The sequence below is a fragment of the Castanea sativa genome, chromosome 9, assembly GCF_040712315.1.
Source record: "Castanea sativa cultivar Marrone di Chiusa Pesio chromosome 9, ASM4071231v1".
Lineage (NCBI taxonomy): Eukaryota > Viridiplantae > Streptophyta > Magnoliopsida > Fagales > Fagaceae > Castanea > Castanea sativa.
In genome coordinates this window covers 7636012-7641834 of record NC_134021.1, presented here as the reverse complement: position 1 = coordinate 7641834, position 5823 = coordinate 7636012, and the positions used below count along the sequence as shown (strand labels likewise).

The window sequence follows — 5823 nt, the reverse complement described above, 5'->3', positions numbered from 1 at the left end:
TACTTTCTTGCCCACCAGTAACAACTCGTAACAATTTGTCACCTAAAATTTGTTATGAATGTGTTGTACAAATATTGTGAACATAATATTTTTCTTTAAATTATTGTCATTCACTCAAAAAAGGAAAATGATCATATTAAAGCTTTGATTCTTGCCAGTGCCAACTCGATGGGTGAGGTAAATAGGCAACCGCCTAATGCTCCTGATGAAAAAAAGGCTCCCAAATTTTTACCAATAGAGATATACATGTACTAATGGAAGTACTAATTAAGCACCAAATATTCACCAATAAATAAAAAGTAGTTTTTAATTTTTTTTTTATCAATCGTAGGGGCATCTAATCCTTGTATCTCATAGGTTCTGTTTCTTCTCCTTTGACAAAAAAAATAGTCATAATTTAAAAAAGTCAAGTTTTGAAAGCTCGATAGTGTAAAACACTATAACTTGTTTAGACCCCCAATTTTAAACTTATAGCTAAATTGCTTTAAACTACTCAACTAGGTGCAGAATAAGAGTAAGTGAAACCCCATTAACCAGATCTACTCTCTAGTGCGCGCATAGACATACAAGATAAACAAGGAAATGTAAAGCATAAAAATTAGGGGAAGAGAGATGCAAGCTTAGATAGTACCGAGACATGTTATCGAAGAGAAAACTGAAGAATTTGACGAAAAATCTCTCCGCAGCCCTCTAAGCTGAAATGATCCACTAGTGAATAAAGTTGGAGTACTAGGATATTAAAAAGACCCTCCAAGCCTAATTTACCTAATGTACTTAAACCATCTGTGTTCCAGCTCCCAACGAACTTCACCGAGTATTTTCTTCACTAGTTATCCAAAACCTGCAATTAACTCCAAATTGCATCTGCCAAACAATGGTTTCTTCCAATACTTCCCACATGTATCAAAAAAACTTTTTACACTCAGATTGGGTGTGGTAAGTGTTTGGGTTAAGAACCTCTCAAAGATTTGTAATTAGAGAGGTAGGAATAGAGGAAAACTAAGAGAAATGTGTAGATGATTGTGGGTTTACAATCTCTAACTTTTAAGTGTATTTCTATGGTTTTCTCTCTAAGAATGTCTTTACAATTTCGTGGATAATGTGAGTTTTTATAGCATGGGCAAAGAATTGAGGAAAACACACTTTAACAACTGGCAGTGCATCTTGCGGGTCATCTCACGAGTTGGCCTAGTTGTGAGATGAGAGGTGAGATGCCTCCTGGCACTTAACTCTATAACTTCTAGTTTGTGCACCTTACATTACTTTTCATGAGTTGTCCACTCACAAGCCAGTCATGAGTTGCCTTGTTCTTCACAGCTCTTCACCAAATTCTCACACTCAACCCTTACATTGAATCCCAAAAACATACAAGAAAATGATTGACTGAATATAACCAAATTTGATGTGGAATTAAAGCCAACAAAACATAATTAAATATTACACTTTACGAGTTTAACGATGGAATGATTATGATCTTGATTTCTTAGAGTAAAATTCATATCCATACATTTTGAAATATGTGGATTAGATTTCACCACATCATCAATATTTAAAAATTAAACATAAAACGTTAACTATTATAATTTTGTACCCATTTAAATTATTGTCGATGTTGAAAACCACTTTTTGGTTTTTGGCCCATTCACTACTCAAAATTAAAATGATCAAATCAAAGCTTTGGTTCTTGCTTAGATTGCTAAAAACTTTTTTTTTTTCTTTATATTTTTCAGAAAATTTCATTTTTTTTTTTTACTTCTTCTTTAGGTTTTTGCTTTGTATTTTTCTCAGCTTACTATATATATATATATATATAAAATTATGACTAGAAGTATGTTTAGGCTAAAATAGGGGTTTCTACCTTAATGCACGTTATGCATGGCCTTTTCCTTACATACGCACCCTAGGAGGCCTGTGTACGCAACTTTAGTCATTCCTAAGTAGGCTCTTTTGGAGTCTTAATAGTGAGATCAAGACATTTTGGTGAGTACAAATGGTGTTATTTATAATGTTGTTTATTTGTCATTTATCTTTCAATAACCTATGTTAGAAACTTGCTTAGAAATATGCTTAGGATGATTGAATCTTGTTAGAAGCATGCTAAGGATTTGGGTGTGTTGAGAACGGGGTAGCTTTCAAAACCCTAGGGATAAAATATTTATTTTTTAATTTTAAATGATGTGTTCAGAATGTGTGCTTTGTTTGTGCCTTACTTTTTATTCTTGCATGCAGAGGAAAGGTTCCTCTTAGGGGATCCTTATTGAAATATGACTATGAGGTACATAAGTGGAGGTTAGCCCACTCAATAGAGGTTTGGGTGCCCTATACGACTATACCTTCTTAAATTTGTGCCCTAATTTTGAACCCATTTTTGGTTTGTTAGAGCTCTATATAAAGATTCAAATTGAGATCTAGACAAAAACCAAATGGAGACTTCCCACCCATCAGGCTAGTGGCATACTCCTATGCCAATTAGGATGGACCCAGAAACCATTTACACATGAGGGTGCTCACAAAGGCCTTAAAATCCAACTTAGTATGTCACAGGGGAATGACATGCATGGTAGTGTTAGCAAACCCAAAACCACCAAATGAAAGCCAAGACATTGTGGTGACAGGATCTTTAATCTACATTATTGTTTAGTGTTGATGTTTTTGGTTTAAGTATACTTTGTTAAAATTTAGTTGTGGTTTCTATGACTGGAAAATGAATTATATAGGACTAGAATTTTGGTTTCTTGCTAGTTCTATTGGAAATAGATTTTGTTAGAATTTAGTTGTGGTTAGTTTTGTGACTGGGGAAATGAATTTATTATTTGTGATAATTTGTTTGTTTTTCAAGTTTTAATTTTTTATTTTATAGAAAAAAGTCAAGCATTGTTATTAGAAAAGAAATTAGTCAAAATTGGTTATGAGTACATTATTGATGTGTGAAGACATCCTCCATCTACATAGATAAATTGCTAACATGTTTAGTAAGGTTATAAGTTACAAAATAACCTTATCTACAAATATGAGAAAAATTGAGAGAACAAAAGGTACGTGTAAATAATTTAGCCTCAACAATGAGGTAACCATAGGAGGAGAAGGAAACATCTTCATTACTAAGATGATAACTTCGGAGTCACCCTCTAAAATATGGATGAAGACTGAGGTCTTGAGCAAAACTTAAAGCCTCGCTACTACCATGACTTCTACATCAGAAACTGAGTGGAGTAAGAATATAATACCTACTCTTTTTTAGACAGCAAAAACAAGCATTGAGAATTTCAAACCACCACCCCAATCCCTGCTTCTCTTGATTCCTTAAACACTGCACTATCAAAATTTAACTTTAACTAAAGGGTTTATCAAAGGAGACCAACGAACCCGATTTGGATTTAAGGCAGTGGAAGGAAAAGGTTTTACTGGGATGGCCCGAATAATATCAGAGAGGATTTGCTTTGCAATCAGAATCACATCATTAATAGGAAAAGATTTGTCCTCTACTTGAAAGTCTATTTCTACAGAACCAATTGAGAAAACATCCAGATCCTTTTTTATAACGTAAACTTGGGGAAGCGGTTTACTTGGCGAAAACTTCACGTTGGATCAGAGTCCCATACAATCAAAAGGTCCAAAACTCCAGGATGTAGCCATAATGCGTGAATCACATTCTCGGGAAGTTGCTTATAATGTTCACAAGCATCTTTAGCTAACACATTCCTTCGGACTAAATTAGTTTTTCATTTTTTTCAAAACGTAATTATGAGTCATTGTATTGTAATTTTTTTGTAAGACAATGTAATTCATATGGTATTGTAAATTTTTTGTAAGACAATGTAATTCAAATTTCATTTGAATAATGAAGAGTTTTATTAAATTGTGGTTTTCTTGATTTGATCCTTAAATAATCAAGGGGCGATTTTTAATTGTAAAACCCTAGATGTACGGGTAAAATATTGTCAATTGAGTATTCATTTTAGGATACACATGCATTTGACCTAACATTTTCTTTGGTCATGGTTATCACACCTACATTGACGCCTATTAAGCCCAACCAAACTTCCCAATACGAACATGTTGTAAAGTTTTTAAAGATTTCAATACTATTGCTCATTCACATTAATGTGACCTCATTCATGTCATTAGAAGTATAGAAATTGCACAATTCACACCATTGTAACATTTGATCTACCCAATAATATTCTTTTTCAAGAATTTTTATTATGTCAAAGAGTAAAAATACAAAACAGCCGCATTGTTCTATTCTATCAAAAGAGCCGAAAAAAAACCCAAACATGGCTACTTCATGCGGGACAAAAGGTGATACTGAAACTCGTTGCCCCACTGCAGCTATAAATTGGAGGTTGATTATCACTAGGATAAGCGTGGGCTAGACCACATGCTTTCTTGAAGATACTTGAGTACTCATTAGGCTGGCAAGTCTGAGGACTAGCAAAATTTCCAAAGCAACAATGTTTTGGATCCTTTAAAGCATCACAAGCACTAAGACAACCAACATAGCGACCATCCTTGTCCTTGGCCACTAAGTTAGGTGGGCACACATTGCTAAAATCTTGAGCACAGTCCACCACAGGGCATGGTCCAGAACCACCAACTAGAGACCCACCAACGGGTTGGATCCTGACCGGCACGTTATACCCGTGGTTCAAGTTCACTTCATAGGAGACCATATGGGGATTGGTTTGTACTGGTTGGTTAATAGTGAAATTAAGTATGGTAACTGGGGAGTTGGGTACTGGCCATTGGCAAATTTTTTGTTGCCACCACAATCTCCAGTTTCATACGAAAATAATTTGAGGCATTGAGGCTGCACTTGGTCCTCCCCCAAATGAAACCCTTCCATTGATCAGGCATTTGGATTGTTTTTGAAGTTCCTGAAGTGAACTCAGATCACTACACCAATTATTGATGGGGTGGCACCAAGCCATATTGACTCAGTGCATCGGTTCTCCTAGTTGAAGGTTACCGTAGACTGTCCACCTAAAAAATATCGTTTCAAACTTAGTATATATTACTTTTGAAAAATAGTGTTTCAAATTTCGTGTATACATCTTGATATCCACAATTAAATCAAGAAATAAATAATTTGCATGGAATATGTACACTAAATGAGTGTGAAAGTTACTACTTTACTTGATCACCTCATACCTTTTTTTTTTTGGTTAAAACATTAAAACCTCACGATTAAGGTTCTTATACCTCTAGCTTCTTTGCTTCTCCTCATAAATATCAATATTAAGGTGCATTTAAAATTTACACATATCTGTGATATTTTTGTGATATACTACCATTTAGAAAAAGAAAAGGGAAGGGCGTATCAATCAGTTACCTGTAATGATCGAGTAAGAGAAGAAGGATGGTGAAGAGAGCTTCGCCAGGCATTGAACCTTTGCTTTTGAGTAAAAAATATAAGTTGGAATTACCAAATAAGTTAAGCAAGGGGGAATTTATATATAGGAAAGGTAGGGTTTATATTTTGAAGGAAAGCCAAGCGTGATTGGCAAGTTAAAAATTTATTGATTCCATCAAAAAATTGACTTGATACAAATCAATTCCGGTATCATTCATTCATATATATATATATATATATATATATATATATATATATATATATATATATATATATTGTTAAACTCAGAATCTTTTCTAGGATATCCCTTAAAACTCTTTCTATGATTTTCTTAGATCAAGATATCTCACTGATACACAAAGCTTGTAACTAGAACCAGGATTAGCTTTCAAGCCTTGTACTATTTATCCCACTAATCCCTGTAATCTTGTTGCTACTACTACTGTAAGTGTTTTGAAGTACATTCAATA

General features: G+C 34.1%; 1 pseudogene; it reads right to left on the bottom strand.

The window, feature by feature from the left end:
• Positions 1 to 4286: 4286 nt before the first annotated feature.
• LOC142608683 (thaumatin-like protein 1) lies at positions 4287 to 4857 on the bottom strand (annotated as a pseudogene).
• Between the last annotated feature and the right edge of the window lie 966 nt (positions 4858 to 5823).